The 13,101-nt window shown below is 55.2% G+C and overlaps 1 pseudogene; it reads left to right on the top strand.

Annotated features, from left to right (window-relative positions):
* The first annotated feature begins 3,725 nt into the window (after positions 1 to 3,725).
* LOC128846697 (signal-regulatory protein beta-1-like) lies at positions 3,726 to 11,364 on the top strand (annotated as a pseudogene).
* Positions 11,365 to 13,101: the final 1,737 nt, after the last annotated feature.

The following is a 13,101-nucleotide window of genomic DNA, read 5'->3' as shown; positions in this document are numbered from 1 at the left end:
AGTCTAGTGGGTCTGTCCTGGCCCAGTGATGGAGCAGCCTGATTAAAGCCTGTTATCCTCCTGCAGGAGGCCTCTGGGCTTGACTGTGAGATGGGAGGGATGAGAAGACACGGTTGTGATGTTATTGACATGAACTATGACCGTTTAGATCATTATTGCAACCACTGTTATATATTTGCAGCAACTATTGTACAAAGGTTGTCGTGTGAGGTGTCTATGGAAAGGTTATGATTTGCTGGTTATGATTATGCTGTCTGTATGTGTGAACCATTTGTGTAGCTGACGTTATGACTATTGGCTATGTACTTGTATCTCAATGTGTTTTAATTCTAAGTAGCCTCAGTGAAGCATTTGGTCAGTGTAGCGGGGCAGTCACCCCGCTCTGGTTTAAAAGGGGTTAAAAGCCATCCCTTGGAGAGGGCTGGGAGCCAATCAGAAAAGGCTGGGAGACAGCCAGTCAGGGCCAGGCTGGGCCCTAAAAGAGCTACAGGGCCAGAAGGCAGTCAGTCTCTCTCTAGTTTTGGAGAGAGATTAGGGTTACCATACGTCTGGCTTTTCCCGGACATGTCCGGCTTTTTGGGCTCCAAATCCCCGTCCAGGGGGAAATCCCAAAAAGCCGGACATGTCCGGGAAAATCGGGACATGTGGGGCCGGCGGTGCTGGGCCGGGGGCCGGGCCGGCGGTGCCGGGCCGGGGGCCGGGCCGGCGGTGCCGAGCCGGGGGCCGGGGGCCAGGCCGGCGGTGCCGAGCCGGGGGCCGGGGGCCGGGCCGGCTGTGCCAAGCCAGGGGCCGGGGCCGGGGCCCAGGCCGGGGCCGGGCCGGGGACCGGCAGTGCTGGGCGGGCCGGGGGTGCTCGGCCGGGGGCTGGCCCGGGGCCGGCACCCCAGGGCCCGAGCCGACCCAGGCTGGAGACGCCGGGGGGGCCAGACTGGGCCGCGCCTCCTCCCCCCACCTCCCCCTTACCTGCTTCAGGCTTCCCGCGAATCAGATGTTCGCGGGAAGCAGGGGAGGGGGCGGAGTTGGGGCGGGGACTTTGGGGAAGGGGTGGAGTTGGGGCGTGGGCGGGGCCCCGGGGAGTGTCCTCCTTTTGGACACTCAAAATATGGTAACCCTAAGAGAGATGGACCTAGCTGTCTGAAAGAGCAAAGGTTACCTTGGACAGAGCAGTGCTGGGGAAGGGGCAGGTCAAGGCAGCAGGTCCAACCCCCTTGCCAATGATGAGTGGCCATTGCAGACTGCAGGTTTGCCCCAGAGAATGGGGGGCTAGCTGGTGACTGGCAGTAGCCACTGAGGCAAGGTGGGCATAGGGGGAGGGAGTTCCCCTGGGAAGGGAGACCCAGAGAGTGGGGGCACTGCTGTGGGCAGCACCCCTGAGGAAAGAGGCACTGGGGTCCAGAAGGGACATGGTGGCCTGAGGCAGGAGGGACACTGGCCAGCAAGAGGCGCTCTGGGCTTAAAGAGCTAATTCCTGAGGTAACCAGCAGGAGGCACCAAATTTATTGTAGCATAAGCTTTCATGGGCTACAGCTCACTTCATCGGATGCATGTAGTGGAAAATACAGAAGGAAGAGATATATATACACAGGGAACATGAAACAATGGGTGTTACCATACACACTATACTATAGGGGGGGGAGGGATAGCTCAGTGGTTTGAGCATTGGCCTGCTAAACCCAGGGTTGTGAGTTCAATCCTTGAGGGGGCCACTTGGGAATCTGGGGCAAAATCAGTACTTGGTCCTGCTAGTGAAGGCAGGGGGCTGGACTTGATGACCTTTCAAGGTCCCTTCCAGTTCTAGGAGATGGGATATCTCCATTATTATTATTATTATAAGGAGAGTGATCAGTTAAGGTGAGCTGTTGTCAGCAGGAGAGAAAAAGAACTGTTTGTAATGGTAATGAAAATGGCCCATTTCCAGCACTTGACAAGGAGATATAAAGAACTGGGGTGGGAGGGGGAGATAAGCATGGGGAAATAGTTCTGTCCTGGAAAAGCCAAGTTACACGCCAGGGTCGGCTCTCCTGGCTCGGCCTCCCAGGTGGTGGGTGTACAGTCAGCAGGGCCCAGGGGCCCTTGGCACAAGCAGGGGGGAGCTGAGCACCACCCAACTTAGTTCATGTGCCAGACTGGGGGAACTCCATGTCCAGAGGGGGTGGGCGACAAATGGGCATGTGCAATTTCTGGAGATAAGTTGAAGCCACCTAAAAGCTGGGCCCAAGGTGTTTCCTGCCAGCAGACTCTGCTCTGGGACTGCTTTGGGTTGGGCATTGTAGCCCACTGACCCATGGGCATCTTCTCCCAGCACCAGTGGCAACTCTGCCCCTACAGCCCAGGTGGTCTGACATTTTCCAGAGATCCACAACGTACAACACAACCTGCCTCCCTTTTGTGGCACCCAGGGGCAGCTATTGGCAGAGGGAGGCCTGGCAATGGGGGGCCAGTGGAGTCACCCTGCCAGGGAGCTGAAGAGAGCTGGGGAGGGCCCCAGAGCTTTCCGGCTGCTGGCCCTGGCTTCTGGTGGATACTGCGAGCTCCACAATAGCTGGGGCCAGACCCACTGCTGCTTCTATGGGGGGCAAAGGCCACTCTTTCCTCTGCCCCCGACAGAAGAATTTAGAGGCAATTCCCTGGGCCCCCCATAGGAGTTTACGTCAGGAGGTTTCGATCAGGCCCATTGGGGCTGTTTCTCTTGGCAAGTCCCAGGCGGGCTGTGCAGAGTCTGGGGCCGGATGTGGGGTGGATGTTCATGGCTGAAGGGTGGGGACTGAGGAGTCAATTTTTGAAAAAAACTAAAGCTCTTGTGTCCCACCCTTCGCGATTCCACTTCAGAGACCCGTCACCTGGCTGCTGGGAACTCGCTGGAATGTTCCATGGCAGACGTAACTGGTCAAGCCGCTCAGAACCAGGACCTGTGCAAACCGGACGCCAGAAGCACAGAGATGAAAACACAATGGAGCAGAGGTTGATGGAGCTTTAAGACTAGAAATGGGACAAAAACAAAAACAGATTCTCAAATCCTAACCCATGGAAATATTTGACGGGGGATATGGTTTAGTGCCGGCCTCCATTTATTTATTATCATCAGGATTATTTTTACAGTCTAGAGCACAGTGCTGAGATCTAGGCCCCATGGTGCTAGGCGCTGTACAAACACAGTGTAAGAGACAATTCCCTGCCCTAAATAATTTACTCTCTAACTATCCAAGTGAGAAAAAGGACAATTTCAAGATGGGAACGGAGGCCCTGAAGGACTCAGCGACTTCCCCGAGGTCACAGATAATTGAACATCTCCTGGATCCCAGTCCAGTGCTTTTAGCACAGATCTTCTTTCTCCTCTCATCCAAACTGGATCCAAACTAAGCCAAACTCCAGCCTAGACCTAATCCAGATCCACCCTCTCCCTGCCCAGCCCATCTCTAATTAACAGATCAGGTGCTGGGAGTGGCCATGTGCCGTCCGCCCACTGAGGCGTGTGTTGAAGGAGCCTCTCTGGTAGCAGTCACTGCCAGGGACTAGCTCCAGAACAGGGGTCTCTGGGCCCAGCTTTCAGACGTCTCTGTGGACAGTGTTTCTGAACATGCAGTGGCTGGTAAATGCTCTGGTTTGGTGTTTGGGAGGGAGATTTCAACACTGTCAGGGAATTCCCTTCCCAAAGAGCAGCTCTGCCAGGACCCCTCTCTCCACCCTTCAATACCCCAGCAGCGTTAGCCTGGGTGCTGAAGATCATGGCAGTCGAAGGGCTGGATTACGTGAGGCTTCACGAGAGAACACGGGTCACCAGCCGCTTCGCTGTGAGAAGTAAAATTAATGGTGGGAAAAAAACAGGTGAGTCTGTGGTGGAATAGGGAAATGTAACTTCAGCAATCCACTTCCTTCTGCATTAGGGGAAGGTCTGATCCTGAACTTCAAACTTCTCAGTATCTCTTTGGACAACGGAGAGCTGGCAAAGGCTGCGGTGTTGAAAGGTCGCCCTCTGACAACAAAATGGCTCTGTCGACCCCTGTGTCTGGATTGTCTCTTCCATGGTTGGTGCTGCTGCTTCTCCAGGAAATCCCTGGTGAGTGTAGAACATAGAGCAGGGGTCGGCAACCTTTCAGAAGTGCTGTGCCGAGTCTTCATTTAGTCACTCTAATTGAAGGTTTCGTGTGCCAGTCATACATTTAACGTTTTTAGAAGGTCTCTTTCTATAAGTCTATAATATCTAAATAAACTATTGTTGTATGTAAAGTAAATAGGGTTTTTAAAATGTTTAAGAAGCTTCATTTAAAATTAAATTAAAATGCGGAGCCCCCTGGACCGGTGGCCAGGACCCGGGCAGTCTGAGTGCCACTGAAAATCAGCATGCGTGCCACGTTCAGTACACGTTCCATTAGTTGCCTACTCCTGCTCTAAAGGGAGGAATAAACCCTTGTGTATTTTATATTCTTGACCCCAGCTTGTGATCAGCTTATGCTCTGGAGTGTGAGAACCGGTAACAGTGTTTAAAACTTGATCCCAGCTGGTGTCACGGCAGGGGCTGGTCTTCTTTTTATAAGTGTCTGATCTTTTTGTAGAAATCTTACTGAGCAATTAGATTCAACAATATCCTGCAGCAGTGAATTCCACAGGTTAGTTAGATCAGGGATAAAAATATTTCTTTTTATCCCTTTAAATCATGTTGCTTTCAGACTTCATTGGGTATCATGTCTGTGTGGTGCCATCAAGGGGCAAAATAACCCTCCGTTCATTGGCAGTAACACACCCAGAAGCTCCTTCTCTGTGGCTGGAGCAGTGCAGCAGCTGGGCTCAGGACCCTTGTCCCTGCTCGTGCCCATGAGGTTCTGTCCCTGCCCCGGCTCCCCTGCTACGCTCAGCACAACAGCTCCCTGGTCCCTGCCTGCTCCCGGGAGCCGGCGTGGAGCTCTGGAAACGCGGCTCCGGGGCAGCCTGCAGGGGTCGCTGTGGAACGACACAAAGTTACTTCCCAGGCAGCCAAAGCCCCACCCTGGGCAGGGCCCGGATCTAGGCAGTGTTACGATATAGATATTCAGGCCTGTCTGTAAAGGCCTATACTTTAAGAATTTAGGTGTATTCTTATCAGTTAGCTAGTTATAGAGGTATAAAAGAAAGAAACACAGACAGACAGTGATTTTGTAAGGGCCTTCTCGTACTGTGACAGTCTGCGGCTCTGTTCTTAGGCTAAGTAAGGCCTTTGAGAAGTGAACGGTCACATCCTCACATTCCAAACCAGTCACATGGAAATAAGGTGCTATTGGGCTGTTAGAATACAATCCTGTCCTGATATTCCCATCACCTCCAGAGAAAGGGAATAGCCTAGAAGAGGTAAAAGGAAACTTAGTTTGATAGCATCCTGTCTGGCAAGAACTCACTTATCAATAGACACAGCTGGAAAACCCTTCAGTCTGTATAGATGTAGTTGTGAAATCCTCACTTCTGTATTGTTTTGAATGTTTATTTGCATGGTCTCTGTCTGGTTCTGTGATTGTTTCTGTCGCTTCCCGGCTCTTTGAGCTCTGGTCAAGTGAAAAATTCTCTAAGTTAATTTTGTTGGGTGTAGACCAATTAAGGAGGTGGGATATAATTGGTTAAATAACCATGTTACACTGTGTCAGAATTGGTTAGTTAAATTTCAGTAAAATGATTGGCTAAGGGATAGTTTTACTATATAGTCTGCAGTCAATCAGGAAGTAAGGGGGGGATGGGAACAGGGAATGGGGGTGGGGAAATTGGAGTCATGTTTTGCTAAGGGGGGAATGGGAACAGGGAATGGGAACAGGGACGGCTCTGTGGTGTCAGAGCTGGGAAGGGGGACTCTGAGAAGGAAACTGGAATCGTGCTGGCTGGAAGTTCACCCCAATAAACATCGAATTGTTTGTGCCTTTGCACTTCGGGTATTTGTTGCTCTCAGTTCATGCGAGAAGGACCAGGGAAGTGAGCGGGTGAAGGAATAAGCCCCCTGACAGGCAGGGCTGGGAGCAGGATCCACACAGCGGTGCCGGACGGGGACTGAACCTCCTGCTGCTGCGGGACTGGGGCTTGTCAACCAGCCTCCCCCAGCCCGGCCTGTTCTCTCCTTCCAGGGGCCGGGGCCCAGGAGTTCCAGGTGCTGCAGCCCCAGGGTGCCGTGTGGGTATCACCGGGACAGACTCTCACTCTGATCTGCTCTGTCACTGGGCCGGTTCCAGTAGGACCCGTGAAGTGGTTCAAGGACTCGGGCAGTGGCCGCCAGCTCGTTTATACAGCCGTGGGATCATTCCCCCGGGTGACGCGGGCTGTGAATGGCTCTGACACAGACTTCACCATCCGCATCAGTGACACCCGCCCCGAGGACGCCGGGATCTATCGCTGTGTGAAGTTTATGAAGGGGTCGGGACCCGATGAGGAGATCAGATCCGGCGCTCGCACCGTCGTGTCTGTGAGCGGTGAGTGCCAGCTCCCACCAGCCCCACGCCCCTCCCCACCGGGGGCTGGGACCAGGGCGGGGAACAACCCAGCTCGGCCCAGACACTGACCGGGGAGCTGCGCTTCCCACCGAGACTGCAGCAAAGTGGGGCCTGGGTTCAGACCTACACCTGCGGGGGGCGGGGGGAGGCTGTGGGTTTTAGGGAGACGGGGGGAGAAGAGGGAGAAATGTCTGTTCTAGCCCCAGGGATCGCTGCCCCCCAACGAAAACCAAGTGCCAGGTGCAGTGGGGGGTGCAGTGGGGGTGACTGGCCGGGTGGGTGCAGTGGGGGGTGTGACTGGCCGGGTGGGTGCAGAGGGGGGGGGTGAGTGGCCGGGTAGGTGCAGTGGGGGGGGGGTGACTGGCCGGGTGGGTGCAGAGGGGGGGGGTGACTGGCCGGGTAGGTGCAGTGGGGGGGGTGTGACTGGCCGGGTGGGTGCAGTGGGGGGGGGCAGGTGTTGGGTTGATTCTTCTCACTCGGCCCCTCCAGAAAGACCTGCCGGAGCTGCTGGCGGGGGGGGGGGGTACCCGGCTCTGCCGCCCTTCGCAGCCTCCAGCCGAACCGGCTGCGACTCCTCACACTCACCTCCGCGGGGGAATCGCTCCCAGCACCAGGGGGTTTCTCCTCCCCCCAGTGCCCGGGGCAGCCCCATGGAGACGGGGAGCGAGGAGCAGGCCGGCTGGGGCGGCTGCAGAGAGTTTGTGCTTCCTTGGCAGAACTGACCTGCGGCCAGACCCGGTCCCGGGGTGAATCTACTCGACCCCCCGCCCCCATCCCCTGTAGGGCTCTGGCTGTGGGCACAGAGCTCGGCTGCAGCCATGGGGTTACTGGGATGTTTTTCTTCCTTTCCTAAGACACTTCCCCAGCCCCAGCAAAGACTCTCCTAGCCTTGCCCCCCCCCCCACTTTACATTTGCTCAGGGACAGGGGCTGTGGCTCCCCCGATCTCAGGCTGTCCCTGTGGGGAGGTGGGTCCCGTGGGGCGGGGGCTGGGCTCTCAGGCGCAGACGGATCTGAGTGATAAACGCTTCTCCCTGCAACCAGACCGTCGGCCCCATCCGTGTCCGGCCCCCCCAGCAGGGCAGAGCCCGGTCCCCCAGTGACTTTCACCTGCACGTCAGGAGGATTCTTACCCAGAGACATCGCTGTGACCTGGCTCAAAAATGGGGCTAAACTCCCAGCCCCCCAGCCCCGGGTTCTCCCTGCACACGAGAGCGTCTCCTACAGCGTGTCCAGCACCGTGGGGGTGAGCCTGACCGCAGGAGACACCCGCTCCCAGCTCACCTGTCAGATAGAGCACAGCACCTTACCGGCTCCCCTGCGTGCGACTTACAACCTCAGCGATGCCCTGCGAGGTAGGAGCCCAGCCGGGGCTGACCCCTGGGGGCTCCGCTACTAGGGGTGGGGGGCTGAGACGGACCCATCGCCCTTTGGATCCCTTTCGGGTGGGTATTTTGTGGGGGCTCAGACACTGAAATCCAGATTTGGGTCCAGTCTGTGCCCTGTGCCTGTCTCTCATCCTCAGGCCCATAGAACATAGAGACCCTTCCCTTGGGCCAGGAAGAGCCCTGGTCCGGCCCAGAGGTGTCGGGGTGTGTGTGGAGGGTGTGTGGGTTGGAAGGTGTTTGTCCTTGTCTGAACCCCGGTAAGATCCCACCCCCCAGTTGGAGTTACCCAGCGCGCTGTGCGTTTTGTCCAAAGAGGAAGGGGAGGGAAAGTGGGGACGTGGGGAACACTTTTTCCCCCTCTGGTAATTCTGTTTGTTTATAAAGAATTTCCCTGAGCCTCCCCCCAGCCGGGAAGGGCCTGGAGAAAGAGATTCCAGTGAGAGCTGGACATGCTCCAGGGATTCATAGATTCATAGATTCTAGGACTGGAAGGGGCCTCGAGAGGTCATCGAGTCCAGTCCCCTGCCCGCATGGCAGGACCAAATACATGGCAGGGTAGATGGACGTGGGGTCAGTGGGAAGGTCTGTTTGTCCAGCCCCAGGAATTCCCCTGTAACTCAGCAGGAAAAGGAGAATTTCTGTAGATGCCGAGTGCAGGATATCTGTTCTCAGTTCCCCCCAGGCTGCGAGTGGACACTGACCCAGCGGCGCCCGTCGCACTGAACGAGTCTGTGACGTTCACCTGCTACGCGGAGGGGTTTTACCCGAAGGACGCGAGTCTTACCTGGCTGGAGAACGGAAATGAGACGAATCTGGGAAAACCCTCCCCCCTGGCTGAGAATCCAGACGGGACGTACACGCTCCAGAGCTCCCTGGAGGTCAAAGCAACTGAGCAGAGGAGGCAGTCTGCGTTCACCTGTCGGGTTGTGCACGATTCCCAGCTCCCTGTCGGTGCCAGCGCGATGCTGAGACTCTCCCAGGTTCCTGCTGAGCCAGGTAAAGATCCCACTTCACCTACTGCAGGTAAATGTGCAGTCGAACCCGCCCCCCCTGCACTGCTGGGAAACGCCAGGTCTGGTCTGCGGACCCCAGGGGCCATTTCAGCCCATCTCCGCCAGGGGAGCCCCTCAGTGTAACAGGCACTCTTTTATTCCAGGATTATCGCTCAGCTCTGCTCTCCGTGAGCGGAGCGGGAGGCGGCAGGTTGGGGGCAGGAAATGTCACTTCGGCCGCACTCTGTGCCCAGGGAAGATGCTCTGTGCAGCCCTGCAGGGTGTGACGGTCCCTTGGAGAGGGGCTCGAACATGGTCACTCCTGAGTCCTTATTCTCCTGCTCTGCGAAGCTCGAGGTCTCCCCTGTAGCGTCTGGGCTGCCCTGGGGCCAGCCTGCAGCGTGTGGATACAGCTGCCAGGCAGAGCTGGGCAAACTCTGCAGGGGCCATTTGCCAACCTGCTGTTCACAGACAGGAACTCGCCAAGCCCCATGGAAGGCCAGTTTCCTCGGAGCCCGGTAAAGGGGCATGTGAGCCAGGGAGGGATGGCCGGGAACCAGCAGTTCTCTTGTCCGCGGGGGGTTTCTGTCCATTGGCTGATCTGGTGCATTTACACAGCAGGTCAGGGTCTGTTCTCCAGCCCCGCTCTCTGGATCGGGCTCTTCCTGGAGAAGGTGCTGACAGCCGCCTTCCTCCTCTTCCTCTTCCTGAGAAGCAAAGCGTAACCAGGTAAATGTAGATTTGCTGTGAGTTCCCCTGGGAGCCAGAGGGAACGGATTGTAATGCTGCAGCCCAAGAGCAGAGCAGGATGCGTTAAAGTCTCATAGGGAGTCAGTGTTGTGGGGTTGGGTGTGTCTGGGGCTGCTCATGGGAGACAGACCCTCCCCATCTGATGCCAGCCCGGATTCCTTAGTTCCAGAGCCCGGTGACTGCTGTTACCCAGCCTCCCTTGGCATTGCTGCCCAGGTCCCCGTGTCTGTGCCCCACAGAGACAAACCCCCAGCTCGTTCCATCCTGCTCAGCCTGGTCCTCAGCCCAGAGCTGGTGGCACCGTCCCTCGGGGAACACAACAGTTCTAGCTTGAATCCACTCCAGCATCGCCCTCCTCTGGGCTTCCTGATACTCGTGCCCCAGCCCTGATCCCTGACCTGGAGAGTCCCTCCCCTTTCTAGTGTCACTGGAAATCCAGGAGAGTCAGAGCCCCGAGTAAATCTCCCCTTGGTTAAAAGTACAGCGTGAGATGACTGCTCCCCGACACCCCCAGCTCAGGGCGTGGTGGGGGCTGACATGGAGCGTACTAGAGCAGTTTGCCCCTGGGGGGCTCCTCCCTGGGTCGGGTTAATGCTAAGGGACACAGGTCATTGACTGACTCTCCTCATTCACCTGTTGGATTCTTTCCTTTTGCAGCCCCTGGTCTATTTCCCTGTTTTCTCGCACTGTCGCCACCTGCCAACTTCTCTGTCTGCAGCCTCTGTCCTCCAGAGCAGGAAACGAGTCCCTAGATGGTGGAGCTGCAGTGACCCCTGCTGGCCAATCAGATGGAGCCCAGGCTTGACAGAGCGAAGGTGAAGGGGTGACCTGGTTACAGTCTATAAGTACCTACGTGACATGGGGAACGAACATTTCATAATGGGCTCGTCAGTCTGGCAGATAAAGGTCTGACACACGATCTAATGGCTGGAAGTTGAAGTCAGACAAATTCTGACTGGAATTGAGGCCTAAATTTTTAATGGTGAGAGTAATTAACCATTGGAACAATTTACCAAGAGTTGTGGTGGATTCTCCATCATTGACAATTTTAAAATCAAGACGGGATGTTTCTCTAAAGGATCTGCTCTAGGGATTATCCAGGGGAGGTTCTCTGGCCTGTGCTTTAGAGCAGGTCAGACTAGAGGAGCACAACGGTCCCTTCTGGCCTAGGAATTTAGGAATCTCTGATGGGACGTACCCACCACTCACTCCTGCCTGCTGACAAAAGAGCCACATGAAAGACTCCTGACCGGGCTCCCTTCCCCCTTCAGCCCATCCCTCTGCGCCGTCTGCACTGACCTTCGCTTCAGGGAGCAGATATGTGGAATACGGGGATGTAACGCCATTTGTTTGTGTGTAATACGCTGTGTGTCCATGAGACCCGGTGGTCCCGGAGCAGCTCTGCTGAGTCCTGTGGGATTGGCCTGACACTTAGATTCTTGGTTCCTGGGCTGGCAGGAGCTGGGCATTTTACAGATGTGACCGTGTGACCTGATTGGAGAGAAATAGACCCCTGCTGTTACTGCTGGGTCTGGCCAATCACCGGAGTGGCCTGGAGAGGGTCCCTGAGGGCTGTGGGCAGGGCCGGATCCTATAGGTGCCCATGCTGGTCTGTGCGCTGGGACACCAGGGAGGTGGGACACAGACCATGTGCAGTGCTGGGTTGTGTCGTTTCTGCTACTCTGGTCTCTGGCTGAAGCCTCCTGCCTCTGCCCAGCTCTGAAGAGGCAGGAGATGGTTGTGTAATAATTTCTGTTTGACAATAAACCACCCTGGCAATGCTTGAACTCACCCCAGACGTGCAGAGTCCTTTGGCTGATCTGCCCCTGAGCCGGCCGGCCCGTCCCACGGCAAGGAAAACATCCAGCGTCTCTTTGTGGCTCTGTTGGGGCAGCGGGGAGGGGGAGAGGAGACCTTCAGGGAGCATTTCCTGGCTTCCTAGCGCATGAGTTGGGCTGGGTTGAAGTCCCACATCTTGGAAGATGCTGGGATCAGAAGGCCCCTGTCAAGCTGTCCTGCAGCAGCTCAGGAACCTGGTACCAAGCTCAGGGCAGAGGGTGAGGAAGCCGGATTGGCACAAAGCCCAGATTGGCTGTGAGTTCTGTACTTAGATTTCACCTGTAAACGCCTCAGGGTCCATAACAGCCTTAATATGGAGTCAGAGACAGTCCCCTTGGGCACTCCCGTCTGTCTCACCTCTCAGGGATGTTCGCTTTTCTTTCCCATAGATGGTCCCTTGCACCAAAGATCCCAGCAATATTCCAGTTACTCCCAGTCCCAAAGGACCAGTCACTTACCCCAGGTCGATTGCACTTTAGATCTCACCCCAAAGACAATACTTGTAGCCAGTCCTATAATGAACTATCTGAATATTTATTATATAGGAAAAGGAAACAAGAGAGTTCTTTACAAGGTTAAAGCAGGTAAACACATCTACACACAAATGAATTCCAACCTTAAGTTTCAAGAACTAATAGAAAGTCTATGTATAAACAAACTGTGTATGTCCTTTAGGGCTAATCCAAGCTAAACACTGGGGATTTCTTGTGAATGCCTGAAAAACCTTGTCCTTGAGGATCTAAGCAGATCTAGAGACAGAGTTCCTCCTTGTTAGGGTGTTTTATTCCTTCCCTTCTTCTGCTTCAAACTGCAAACTCAGCTGCTGGGAGGAATTAACTTGTGTGTCTCTCCTTCATGGGTTGCAGCAATCAACAGAGTCTTTTGCCATCTGATGGTTAAAATATATGGAGATAGTTTTATCTCATAGAAGTGGAAGGGACCCTGAAATGTCATTGAGTCCAGCCCACTGCCTTCATTAGCAGGACCGAGTACTGATTTTTGCCCCAGCTCCATAAATGGCCCCCTCAAGGATTGAACTCACAACCTTAGGTTTAGCAGGCCAATGCTCAAACCCCGATCTAGCCCTCCCTCATAGGATTATGTCTGGTGTCGATGGGCATGCGTTGTCAGGCAGGACATAACAGCTGCTTTCGGAGGCTAGCGTTTCACACTGGTTCATGCTACTCTCCTGTCCGCTGATTTGCACAGCTACAGACGCTTCCAATGCGAACGCTCCAGTAGCACCGTACACGGTGGCTACAGCTGTTATAAGTGAGATTAACACAGGCAGCAACTCACACACATTCAATAAAGTCTAAAAACAAGAAGCTCGTTTGTAGAACTCTAATCCCTCGTGTAACAACACTAACACCCAGGAGAGCCAGCCTGGCTCCAGCGCGGGCTGGGTCAGGGATCAGTGTCAGGTTGATGCGTCTTCCCTTGAGCCTCTCCATAAAAAGCTGCAGTCGCTGCTGCCCCATTCAGTGACTCCAGCTGAACAGGGGGGTCCTTCTCTGGCCCACCTACCAGGGGAATTGCTCCTAACACGGCAGGGCTCACGACGCTTCTCCTCTCTCATGTGGTTTGCCGAGGAAAGGGAAGTGCAAGGGCAGGAAATGTTACTTTAGCCAAACTCTTTGCCAAGGGCTCCTGATACAGCTGGTGAATAGGACTCCAGCACCAGGCCTGA

The sequence above is a fragment of the Malaclemys terrapin genome, chromosome 12 (genome assembly GCF_027887155.1).
Source record: "Malaclemys terrapin pileata isolate rMalTer1 chromosome 12, rMalTer1.hap1, whole genome shotgun sequence".
NCBI lineage: Eukaryota > Metazoa > Chordata > Testudines > Emydidae > Malaclemys > Malaclemys terrapin.
The sequence above is the reverse complement of the archived record's forward strand: the minus strand, read 5'-3'. Positions and strand labels throughout refer to the sequence as shown.